The sequence below is a fragment of the Cajanus cajan genome, chromosome 7, assembly GCF_000230855.2.
Source record: "Cajanus cajan strain Asha chromosome 7, NIPB_CcT2T_4, whole genome shotgun sequence".
Lineage (NCBI taxonomy): Eukaryota > Viridiplantae > Streptophyta > Magnoliopsida > Fabales > Fabaceae > Cajanus > Cajanus cajan.
Window position 1 is genome coordinate 1,005,591 of NC_138523.1, and position 13,976 is coordinate 1,019,566.

At 33.5% G+C, this 13,976-nt stretch overlaps 1 pseudogene across 1 annotated transcript; it reads right to left on the reverse strand.

Annotated features, from left to right (window-relative positions):
- Positions 1-1,295: 1,295 nt before the first annotated feature.
- On the reverse strand, positions 1,296-7,573 carry LOC109807182 (multiple organellar RNA editing factor 2, chloroplastic-like; annotated as a pseudogene). The gene is made up of 5 exons (XR_014427784.1): positions 7,114-7,573; positions 5,479-5,576; positions 5,323-5,388; positions 3,819-4,037; positions 1,296-1,503 (listed from the first exon to the last, which is right to left on the reverse strand). The product of XR_014427784.1 is annotated as a multiple organellar RNA editing factor 2, chloroplastic-like (transcript).
- Between the last annotated feature and the right edge of the window lie 6,403 nt (positions 7,574-13,976).

The following is a 13,976-nucleotide window of genomic DNA, read 5'->3' on the forward strand; positions in this document are numbered from 1 at the left end:
TTGTGTTTGGCAACAGTGCCATCAGAATTGAGCTTTAATTTGAAGAGCCACTTGCAGCTAATAGGCTTTTTGTCAGGAGGAAGAGGGGTAATGGACCAGGTGTTATTTACTTCCATAGCTGTAAGTTCATCTTGTATGGCCTGCTTCCAGTGAGGAAATTTGATGGCTAGCTTATAAGTTTAGGGTTCATAATTGGCTGAAACTTGACAGAGGTAATGTGTATGACTTTTGGATAAATTGGAATAGCTGATGGAGTTTTGAATAGGATAGAGGGGACTGTTATTGGTGGTCACATTGTAGCAGTGATAATCAGAGAGGTAACCAGGAGGATTGATAACTCTGCTGGACCTTCTTGGGTGGTGTTGTTCAGGGGGAGTTGCAGGAGGTATCATGTGTTGTTGTTCTGCAATGTTTTGATTGATGATGGTAGGTGTAGGATCAGGATCATCATAAGATTCGGTGTGTATCAGATTGGGTGTGATGTGATTGTGAAAAACATCAGGAGTAGGAGCAGAGGAGTTGCTGGTCTGGAATGAGAATATGTTTTCATAAAACTTCACGTCTCTAGAGATGAAGGTTTGGTGTGTGGCCAAGTTGAGAAGTTTGTAACCTTTATAACCATGAGGATACCCAATGAAAACAGCTGCAGTGGCTCTGGGACTAAATTTATGTCTGCTAGATAGTAATGTAGAAGCATAACATAAAGTACCAAAGATTTTGAAATCAGAATAATTAGGAAATTTATCATATAAAATTTCATAAGGGGATTTGTGGTTTAGAATAGGACTTGGAGTTCTGTTCATGAGAAAAACAGCAGTTTTAACACAATCTCCCCATATGGTCATAGGGACGTTAGATTGAAACATTAAGGCACGAGCAATATTTAATATGTGTAAATGTTTGCGTTCAACAACACTATTTTGTTCAGGCCTTTCAACACAAGAATATTGGTGCAGAACACCCTTTTTTAGAAAAAAAATCTTTGAAATTAAGTTCTCTTGCATTGTCAGATCTAAATGTTTTGATTTTAGTATGGAATTGATTTTCAACATAGGCAAAAAACTGGGGTATGATATGAATACAATCAGATTTATTGTGAAGCATGTAAACCCAAGTGAATCTACTCTTATCATCCACCAAAGTCAAGAAATACCTAAAACCATCATAAGTGGGTTGTCTAAAGGGGCCCCATATGTCAGCATGGATTAAATCAAAACAATTAGGACTAAATTTATTAGGATTAGAGAAAGGTAATCTATTTTGCTTAGCAATATTACAAATACTACAGTGATAACTAGAATCAACAGAACTGAGATCAGTTTTATTAGCAATCAATCTGTAAACAGATTTAGGCACATGTCCTAATCTCTTATGCCAAATGTCATAGGTAACAACATTACAAGATTTGATACAATTAGAAGGAAAAATGCATGTAGGAAACTCAAAAACCAGTAATCTTTGTTGCTGTTTAGCCGTGCCAATCTTCCTCAATGTCTTGAGGTCCTGGAGAGTGAAAGAGTTAGGTTCCATAATAAATCTAAAAGAATTTTCATTGATTAACGTTAGAAGAGATAAAAGATTGAATCTGAATGTAGGTATGTAAAGCACATTATGAAGGAAAATATCATCATTAATCTTGATACTTCCAATACCTTCTACCTTAACTTTTGTGGAGTTTGGCAAAAGGACATGCGAATCATGTATGGCAGTATAAGAATGAAATAAGTGTTTAAAACAACAAATATGAGAGGTTGCACCAGAATCTATGATCCATGTATGATAATTATTAGCTAGAGCAACATTCATACAGATACTTGTCACATTAGTAGCAATTGCATCTAAGGTAGTATCTGCTTGCATTTGATTTGTTAGAAATTTGATTAATTGTTGACACTGATCAGGAGTTAAATTTGAAGACTGAGAAGTAAGTACGTTATCAGGGCTACCCGTAACCTGATTCACAGTATTGGTAGTACGATTCTTGAAATAATTTGGAGGATATCCAACCAGCTTGTAACACGTATCTTTGGTGTGCCCCAATATGTCGCAGTGTGCACACCTGGGCCTTTCTTTCTTGGTGAATCTGTTCCTACTAGTTGCAGGTTGTGAAGAGTTGACAGTAAAGGCAATGTTATCTGAATTAGCAACAGGGGGAGAAGAAGTGACAGCAATTTCACGTTGGGCTTCATCTTGAAGAACAAGAGAGAAAACATTCCCAATGGAGGGTAAGGGGTCTGAAAGGAGAATTTGACCCCGAATTTGAGAAAAAGAGTCATTCAAACCCATCAAGAATGACATCACATATTCAGATTCAGTAAATGATTGAAGTTGTTGAAGTCCTCCACAGGTGCATTGGAAGGTTGGTTTGTAGCCAGATAATTCTTCCCAGATTGACTTGAGCTTGGTATAATATGTGCTGATATCATCCATGCCTTGGTGGAGAGACATCAATTGGCGTCGGAGTTGAAAGATGCGAGGACCATTCTTTCTTGAGAATCTTGTTTTTAAATCGTCCCAAATTTCTTGGGCAGTAGACGCAAACAAGATGCTAGTAATAATATCTTTGGAGACAGAATTGTAGAGCCAAGAGATGACGACATTATTAGCACGATTCCAAGCAGCAAAGGTTGAATCAGTACTCGCAGGTTTCGGGAGGGTACCATCAATGAAGGCCAATTTGTTTTTCACAGAAAGGGCAACCTGCATTGCTCTGCTCCAGGTGGTGTAATTTTTATGATCAAGAGGTTGAGATGTGAGAACAAGGCCAGGCCCATCCGAATGATGTAGAAAAAGAGGATTGGAGACATCTTGGCTTGGATCTTTTGCTTGATCAGCCATGAGTGGATAAGGAAATCAATCAGAGTGGCAGTTTGAGTGTTGGGGAATGGATCTTGGATCGTATTGAATAATCTCTTCTGATACCATGTTGAACTCACATACATGCACAGAGATGCACACAAAGGTACTGAAGAATGATAAAGTTGAACATCATGATGAGAGGAGGAAGAAGAAAGGAAAAGTGAATGACTGGAAAAATGCCTCTATATATGTTATTTTAGAATGGCAAAGCTAATATATATACAAGACAAGAAAATTAGAAAATAAACAAAAATAACTAACTATATAAGTCATATAAATCCAATAATTTTTCAAGCCATACTGAATGTTTTACTTTCAATTTTAAAACCTTTTTCAATTATTTTCTATTTTGAGTAAACTTATTTAAGAATTTTATTTTTCTTTCCCTTTGTTGATATAAATCAGATGGGAAGCAAAAAGGGCATTCGTGGCAAATGATTTTCTTCAAACATGGGACAGGCAGAGCAACGAGCAAGAGGCAGCATAAAAAGCAGTAACATTGGATACAGAGGAATGCTATATGTAAACATTCTTTTACAGGGAATTAATGAAAGATGAGAAAGAATAAAGGTAACATCATTACATAAACACTGGTTTAACTACTAACTAGTATTTTAATATATATAATACACATATTAAATATTTATTATATGTAATTAAAATTTATAATAAATTATATATATAAATAAATATTATGTTTGAATATATAAAAAATCATACTTAAAATTTGTATAAATAGTTTATATTGTAATATAATATTATCTTTATTTATAGATAATTTATTTTTAAAATATTAAAATTTAATTTATAAATAATTGTAATAAATAAAAACTAAATTAGTTAAATAGTTAAAAAAAATTCTAAAATTCTTCTCATTGACAAAAAATCTCTAAAATCATCCTCATACAAAATAGATCCTCGTGTTTAATATATAAGAATTGACCGATATATTTATTTACCACCAAAATCAGTAGATATCCATTTAATAGTGCAGAATCTACTCTTCCAAAGCTTCAACATCACTCTCTACCCCTCTTTCACTGTGTTTTCTCTGCGTCGGACATACCTTGTTCTGTCATTGTATCTTGGCCTGTCCTGTTGCCTTTGTGGCTGTGGCTGCACTCTTCTCTGTCTTTCAGGTGGCCTCTGCACAATCTCTCCATTCACAAATAACTCACCTGAACCAATAATATATTTGGGAAGAATTGCCAACCTCAGTCATGGTACAAAATAGAAAAAGGCAAAACTTGGTGTTGTTCTTAAAAGGACAAATTTTGAAATTTGCAAAATGCAAAACATAGGACCTTGATTTGTCAAACAAACAAAAATAAGAAACTACATGCCTCTAATGAAGGAGTGTTGTATGGATATATTGGACCGGTTTATTTCAGCTTTTTAAGTAAAAGATTCACTTATTAAAAAATAATCATTTTTAAGTTTTTTCATGTGTTTGTTTAGCTTTTCAAAATAATCAGAAGTTGAAAAGAATCTAAAATCTGATTAAAATCAGAAACTATTTTGAATAGTTTCTCAAAAATTTAGTTGTTTCTTTTCCAAAATAAGTGATTATTATGATTGTAAACAAACACAGATTAACTTCTTTTTTTTTATAAAATCTCTAAAAACTAATCGTCACTTGATTATTTTACATCAGAATCACTTTTTACTTTTAAATCTGGCCCATTATATAGTCTGATGTATCAACTCCAATGATTCTGCAACTACACAGTTGATGAAGCAACAGAACAGGATAGAAGGGAAATTCTCTGTCAGTCCATTAGCATTTAAAGCTAGACATTACCCAGAAAGAGTTATTAGCTTTGCCAAGATGGACTATGGATAAAGGGAAAAATTTACTATAAAACAATTGATGTAATTTGAACAGGCTGCAAACGAATGACATGCTAAAAACTAAAAAGTATGTTGCAGACTGCCATTTTTTATTCAAAGCAATGGCAATGCATCTTCATAGGGTTAAGTGTGTAAGGACTATCTATATATAAAGGCTGACATGTATATAAAGTACAGAACAGTTAAAAAAAGACATTTGATGTAAGTACATACATTTAAGTTAAACCTTGTAAATTGTAAGACAGCCTAGCTTGTTGAAGATGGACTGACATTTCAAATAAAACAAATTAAATGGAAACATCAAAACTCATGCCACATTTCACTAAGTTGGTCAGCAGTCAGCACCCAGTCTCAAAATCTCAAAAGCTAAACCTTGTGTGTCACACCAGCAATCCTAGTCAATATGGATAGGAGCATAGGACAATTAACATTTTATTTATTGCTTGGATGGGAGTTCCAGCTTGAAAACTTTAGACAGATAACATATATAAGCAATCCTATCATCCTAGAATTGGAAGAAAAATGGTGGCTGTGCAGAAATGAGTGTTAAATGATTGTAAAAAAAAAAAAAAAAAACAGAAGAACTAAACCAACAAATCCTTAAATCCTCACCTCCATAGTCCTTGTGTTCAGGATCAACATATGAATCTGGGAGAACAAACAGAACTCCAGGCAAACCTATTTGCAGAGAAACAAAACGATTGAACACATGCAACAAAATGTAAGTGCTAACAATGAGTCATACAATACAACACATCCATGACAGACCTTCCAGCTTATTAGATGTTTCCTCATCAATCTCACATCCAAATCCGAAGTACCTCTCACAGGAAATATTGTAAATCTTTTTCTTAGCTTCCTCTTCACTGAAAACCAACACCAGAAAACCCACATTATCACAAGCTGTTTCCAATTGCCATGCTTAAAAGAACACCCATAAAAACACAGTTCACAAGAATACCTAATAACCTAAAAATCAAACATAAAAAAGGAAAAATTTTAATCTCACAGTGCAACCCAGAAACCCGATAAGCTAAAGCTAAATAAAACACAGGAAAAAACATTTAAAAAAAAAAAAAAAGAATAAACTTTCAATGCTAAAATGTAAAAGAATGTTAAAAGAACTGAGAATCATACCCAATAACCATATGTCTGGTTGAGAGTAGCAAAGTCAGGGACGTTTGAAATTTAAATTGAAGGGAATGTGGGAGAAAAGAAATTTTAAAATTTTTATCTTTAGAAGTCAATTTATTTCTGTACTTCCCGTCCACTTTCTCTCCAACCAATCAAATGAAAAGATATCATTATGACAAAAGAAAAATGTCCAATGACCTAAGAATTCGTTTGATTTGCTAAAAAAACATGGTACTAGAGTCTAGACAATACAAATCTACAAATATAATTCTTCTGTGTTTAAGAAAAGATCATAGAAGTGATAGAACAACACAAATATAGAGAAGATGGATAGAACAAAGACTCAACATTTTCTCAATAAAATAAACGATGGGACAAGTACTAGATTTTAAAAAGACAAAAGTATCAATAATTATTTCTTATTTAATAATTATATTTTCTTTCTCTTATTTAATAATCTTATTTTCTTTCTCTTGGTACTCACGCAGCTGCCACCATCCTGCCACCACTATTACCACCACAAACTTGTTGTCATTGGCCACCATTATCATTATTGATACCACTATCGGCAAGCCACTACCACCACCATCGCCACTAACACCGCCACTACAATCAACACTACTACCATCAACCACTGGGGCACCACCAACACACACCTCTGTCATTACTTCCATCGCAACCATTGCAAATCTTATAATCCATAAAGTTCTTTCAAATTAAAATTTAAACTACAATTCTTAATTATAAAAGTCTTTGTAAAAATATTATAAGTTATTAGAATTTTGTATAATTTTTTAAATAAACAGGACAATTTTACACCAAAAGTCTTTTAAAATCCTAATCCAATAAACCACTAATAAATAAATTAGAAGTGATATATTACTCATGTTTACTATAATGAATCCATCAGAAGTGATGTTTAAGTCATGTTTGATATAACTATAAAGAAGTTCACGCATGTTTAGATAAGCTTAGAAGCACTTTCTAGAATTTCTCTATGAAAATACTCTTTATTTCTAATAGGGAAGTTCTCAAAAAATGCTACTAGCTTGCTCTAATTAAATCGTGAATGAAGAAAAAAAAAACTTTTACGGTATCTGTGCTATTATTTATTCATAACTAAAGCACACAAAACAAAATGAAAACAAAAAGGAATCAATTCTAAACACTTAAAGCCAGAAAAAGAGCTAATCCAAGAGAAAAATATTAACAAAAGAAAATTAGAAGAAAAAAAAATTCTGGGAGCATAGTGGGGTAAAGAGAAGAGACCTGCCAAGAACCTTGGCGAGGGTTTGAACGTAGCAATGGATCATCTTCTCCTTGGTGGCGCCTTCTCCGCCGGGCTTGTCCATAACGATGAGCCAGTGATGGTAGTCGCACCCCGGGAACAGCGGCGCCATGTCCGTCGGAGGGCGTTCGAACGACGACGGCGAGGACCTTCCCGTGCTCAGGGGCGAGTACGCCGAGCCCCCGGCGCGGTCCGCCAGGCACCGGACGGCGGCGAAGCGGGCGGAGGGGAGCGGGGCGGCGGGGAGTGCGGAGGAGAGGGGGCGGAGGAGAGAGAGTGAAAGGTGTCTGGCGATGGTCATGGTCATGGTCACTGCCATTGCGGATCAGTGAAGTGAGGAAGGCTTTTGGAAGTGACACTAAATGGGATAGATAGTGTAAATGACATGTAGTATCTATCTGTTATGTTACTTTATTTGCTCTAGGCTTTGTCTTGCTCTTCCTAACTGCATTAAAGTATCATCCAAAATTTTAATGAACTTAGGCTTAACACAAGTCTACTAGAATTTTATCTTAGGATTACGGATTTTTTTTTTAATAATAAGTATATCTATTAAAATCTTATTTTAATGATTACTCATGAGAAAAGTAAATGAGATAAAGAATGAATGATGTATTCAATCAACTAAAAAAAACTCTTTACGTAAGTGTTATATAAATAAAGCAATGCAATGCATGGTAAGTATGTTATGCCTTATTACATTCTACAAAAGCCTTATAATAGAATAACAATAAAAGTAATTCCAAAGGTGTGACTAAGATATGTCATTTTTCTCATGTGTAAGGGTGTTCTGAACATGATTTTTTAAAATGTTTTCTTCTTTTATTAGGCCTATTGGTTTTTTTTTTCTAACACTCTCTCAAAGACCGAACATGGTAAATGTCAAGCAAGCCTAGCTTGGAGATAAAAGGGAGAAATGAGCTTGGAGGTAATGCTTTAATAAAGAAATATGCGAGTTGTGCTTTGGAGGAAATTGGTAGTAATCAAAAAGTTCTATTTTACACCTATTTCTCTCACAAAATGTTAATCAATTTTTGAGTGTTCTGATCTTTCATGAAACACGGGATTTGCAACTATATGCATGACACTTTGGTTGTCACAATATAGCATAAGTGTCCTAGCACATGTGGTGTTCAAGTCAACAAGGAGATATAAAAGTCATTGTATTTAACAGCAAGTAGTAGACAATGCTTTATACTCAACTTTAGAGGAAGACCTTAACATTGTTTGTTGTTTCTTTGCTTTCCAAGACACTAAAGATGATCCAAGGAAGGAGCAATAACCAGAAATTGATCTTCTAGTGTTAATGTATCCTACCCAACTTGCTTTAGAAAAGCCAAATAGTTGTATAAAGATTAATTTCTAGGGAAGAATAAACCCCTCCCTAGATTGCCCTTAAGATATATGATAATCCTACATGCCATGTTATAATGTGTCATAGTAGGTGAGCAAAGGAATTGACTCAATTATTGAGTGAAAAAGCAATGTTAGGTTGGATAGTGGTTAAATATAGGAGTTTCCCAATGAGTCTTTTGTATCCAGTAATGTCATCACATGCCTTAGTTGAATCCTAATGTAGTTTTACTATTGCATCCAAGGGTGTAATGATAGGGTTTAGGACCAATCATCTTGAACTCATGAAGTAAATCCAAACAATTCTTTCTTTAATAGACCAAAATTCCTTCTTGAGATCATGCAACTTCTAAATCAATAAAGTACTTGAGCCTCCCAAGGTCCTTTATTTTAAAAGAGGAATCAAGGATTACTTTCACAATATCAAGGAGTTTCTTGCTAATATAACATCATCAACATATATTAGCTATGTAGTGAATTCATCCATTTTAGTACAAGTGAACAATGAATAGTCCGAATTGGATTGATAATAACCATGTTGTAAGAGTAGTGAGATTAGTTTCTCATACCATTTCCTACGTGGTTGTCTCAATCCATACGGGGATTTAAGCAACTTGCTTAATTGATTTGACTTGTGAATGGATATACCTTGTGGAATGGTCATGTACACATCCTCCTACAAATCTCCATGCAGAAAAGCCATGTTTACATCAAGTTGATGTAAGTGCCAATTTTGAATGGATGCTAAAGTCAAGAGGAGTCTCATAGTAGTGAGTTTAGCCATAAGAGATAAGGTATTAGAGACATCCAACCCTTCTACCTGATTTTAACCCTTTGCCACAAACATTGCCTTAAACCTTTCAAGTGTCCTATCTACCGAATGCTTCACTTTATAAATCCATTTGTTGCCACATTAGGTGGTAGATTTATTATCTTCCATGTGTCATTCTTCTCCAAAGCTTGTAACTCTACCTTTATAGCTTCTGTCCAACATTCAAGTTTTATGGCCTCCTCATAGGACTTAGGTTCAGTGACATGACTCAAGGAGACTGAAAATTGTTTGTAACAGGGGGATAATTTTGAGAACGAATGAAAAAAGGTAATTAGATAAGGAATACCTAGAGAGATTGATTAAGCTGAATGAGTAGAAGGGTTGCACACATAGTTTGCAAGTCTCTTTGGTAGATGTTTTTGCCTTGTTGATTTTCTCACAGGTTCTGCCACCAATTCTTATTTAGTATTTGAATTTTGAGTTGTTGGATTCTATAGTCACTGCTGCTTCCTCTATGGTTATTTTTGTCACTAATTTTGGGTTATGTGGAGGCTCTTGGATGCTATCAGAGTAATATTTCAATTTACATATATGTTGTGAAGACTTGTATGGCAATATATGTTCATACAAAATCACATCTCTTGAGATAAGGAGTTATCTATTGTTTAATCAAGCATAACAACACCCTTTGTTCCATTTTGTAGCCTAAAAAATACACATTTTCTATCTCTAGGCTCAAGTTTTGTTCTATGTGAATGTAGGGTAGAGGCATAAACTAGTGAACCAAAAACCTTCAAAGTATGGAAATTTGGTTCCTGATTATGCAATACTGAAAAAGGGAAATTTGTTTTTCAAAATAGGGGTAAAGACTTGATTGATGATGTAAGTGGCATGTAAGATTGCATATGACCAATATTGCTTAGGCAATTGGGATTGAAATAAAAAGCCCTCCCTACATTTAACACATGTTGGTGTTTGCTTTCCACTCTCCCATTTTGTTGGAAACTCAAAATCTCATGGCAGATAATGCCTTTGAAGGGATTCTACACAACTAGTTTGACGAATAATTCCTTTGAGGCATAAAATTGATTCATGAGAAACTCAAAACCATTATTAGTTCTAATTATCTTTACTTTTGCATCATACTATTTTTCAATTTTTAGATTATGGTGTTGTACATGTTTTCTAGTCTCAACTTTTGATTTCATCAATATTATCCATGTGAACCGATTAAAATCATTAGGGGCAATCAAGAAATATTGGTGACTATGTATAGAGGAAACATAAATAGGTCCCCATATATCAAAGTGTATTAATTCACAAGGCTTAAAAGCTTTACTTGGATTGAATCGAAAAGACAATCTCCTATGTTTGGCAAAATGTTACACATCACAAGTAGAGTTTTCATTCACAGTAATAAAGGGAAATTGTTCATAAATAATTTGTAATCTAGAATGTGACAAATTTCCTGGAAAAAAATTCCATAAGGCTTTTTGAGGTAGATCTTGCAATTCTAAAATTGAGGAGCTTGAGGCAAAAACACCCTTTGCTCCGATCAGTAGGTGATGCAGCCCTTCATGTCTTTCAGCCAAACCAATCACCCTATTGGCTTTTTGCTCCTGAATCAAGCATTCAAAAGTAGTGAAAGTGATTATACAGTTCATGGAAACATATAACTTTGTGACTAACAAAAAATTGAGAGAAAATTCAAGGGCATGAAGGGCTTCGCTAACACAAAATCTAGAAGAAGATGTTACAGTTCCAACATGTTTTGCAAGTGAAAAATGTCCATTGGGGAGCCTAATTCTAACAGGTTCAATGGAATGATAAGTAGCAAAGTACTACACAAAGGAGCATATGTGATGACTTGCTCCTAAATCAACAATCCAAGAGCCAACTTTTCAACTATTTACAAAAAAGGAAATTTGATTTATGCACGTCTTTGGATTTTTAATAGGTGATTTTGTTAGAAAATATGGCTTATCCAAGAGGAAGGGGGTGAATTGGATATTAAAAAATTTCTTCCAGTCTTCTTGGTTTAAAAACTTTTCTAAAACCTGCTAAAGAAGCATATTGATATATAGTTTTATATAGGATATGATGTTGAGATTACATGCAATTTCATATTCAATTAGTCTCATGTGAAATGTTCATGTTTCATGTCATACAATATTAAACATGTAATTGAATTTGCAAGAATGTAAAGACAAGTATAAGGGTAGAGAAAAATGCACAGCAATTTTATACTGGTTCAACCACATCCACTTGTGGATTATATTCAGTCCCTAATCATTCTGATTGAGATTTTTCACTAATCTTTAATGTCAGAAGTTTTACAATCACAATATCACATGCAATATACTTCTGCATCATTAAAAAAACTACTTCTCACACCCTAAAAATCACTTAATTGTAGCACCCTATTACAAGATTTCCATTTCCTAAGAAACCTACTTAAGAAAACAAGTTACATAGATTAAAGAAAAAAATCCACGAGATTGTACAAAACATTTTAGAGTAAGTGAATGAAATCAATGTAACTTAGCTTATATTTTTACAAAGATGATGATCAATTCAATTCTTAAATCCTTTCTCAAGGTTCCCACAAAGAGTGTCAAACCTCTTCTTTCAAAGATAAAATGTTTTTAGGGAGTATTTTTGAAAATAATATCACAATGATTCAAGTTCTCAGGGTTTTGAATGTAAAAAATGATATATAAGACTTTCTAATAGAAATAATCGATTATTTATATGAATAATTGATTATTTTTTTCTTCGTAGATATGAAAATCAACCAAGAGCCATTTAATCAATTATTTTAAGAGATAATCTTTAATTCATAAATCAGTTTCTAAAATAATTGATTATTTTGGTAAATAATCGATTATTACAACAAAACTTCTCAAGTTATTGAAAAATAGAACAAATAATCGATTATTACTTAAAATAATTGATTTTAAGTGAAAAGTTTAATATCTCAATTTTTCATTCAGTTCTTTTTTCAAATCATTTTTAAAAAAAATTTTCATCATCAAACATCATCTAGATAGAAATTTAAAGTTAAGTTACCTTTAAAGCACAAAACATACAAGCAATAAAGCTTAAACACAAAGCAAGATACAATGCACTCTTATAATTCAAAAGACTTATATTTGTAACCATCAAAACTTAATACAATATGTATTTATCTTGAGCTTGATCAACAAATTTACCATGACGTGAGGCCAAGTTGACCTGGTTTGTGGAAATATTTGTTTGCTGGATAAGACTCAACAACTTCTCATACTGCTCTTGTTTAAACATAGGTGTATCTACCTTGATCTCTTCATTCACAGTAGCACTCTCCTTGTACTCAAAAGTTTCACTAGTAGCATTACTCAAACCATAGCCATTTTCCTGCCAATTTGGAGGGTAAACATGCTTTTCGTAGCATGTCTCTATGGTGTGTCTTGATTTACCACAGTATGTGCATATTTTATTTCCATTTATGATATTTGTTCCCACAATATAGCCTTCTCTTCCTCTTCCTTATGATTTTTTGTAATCAACAAAATTAATTAAGATCTTTAACTCAATATTACTTATGAAATCAATTTGTCTTTCATGTTGGAGTACCATAGAAAAATTTGGTTTAAATTAGGCAAAGGATCCGTCAACAAAATTTATGATTTAACCACATAAAATTTTTCATTTAAACCGGGAAAAAACCTAATGGTGTGATTCAAATCATGATAATACCTTGCAATTCAAATTCCTTAAGTATAGGTGTATCTTACTTGCCTCAATCCATAAATTTCTTGTTGTAAATATAAGATCCTAATCAAATATCCTTGTGAGAATCGCTCATTCAACTTTTTCCATACATCGATTGAGTTTTCAAGAAAGACAATGCTTTGGGCAATTAACTCCAACACTAAGTTCATGAGCCATGAATGAATCAGTATGTTGCATTTGCTCAAGCTTTATAGCTTGGCTCAATAAGAGTAGGTACTAGAATTGTTCTATCAATAAATTTGAATTTGTTTTAGCTCTAAGATCTCTCCTTATTGGGCAAGCCCAAAAATGGTAATTAGATTGATTAAGAATTGGTGTGGTTGTAACTACAGAAGGGCCATCACCAAGGTGTAGATAGTATGAGCTAGCTAGGTCTTGGCTTGGGTCTGTGAGTTGATTGCCACCATTATTGTTATTGTTGTTGTTATGCACCATGGTTGAGATGAGCAACAAATTTTAGCTTTGTGATGCCATAATGAGAAAAGTAAATGAGGTAAAAAATGAATAACGAATGGTGTATTCAATCAACTAAAAAAAACTCTTTACATCAATATATATGTTATATAAAGAAAGTAGTATAGTGCATAGTAAGCATGTTATGCCTTATTACATCATATAAAAGTACTATAATAGAATAACAAAAAAGCAACTCCAAAGGTGAGACTAGGGTATTCATTTCCTTCATGTGCGAGAATGCTTTGATCATGATCTTTTAGAATGTTTCCTTTTTTTATTAGGCCTATTAGGTTGTTTTCTTTCAACTGGTTACAAAGAGTGTCAAACTTACGTCATAAGAAACATAAACTTGAATATGATAAATTTACTTTTCTTTAAGCATTGTTCACTAGTTTAGGAATTATTAGTATATGATTGAAATGTGTTTTTTGTCCCTCTTCAAATATTGGAATTGTGTGCTTTTAGTCTTTAAATTTCAATTAGACAATT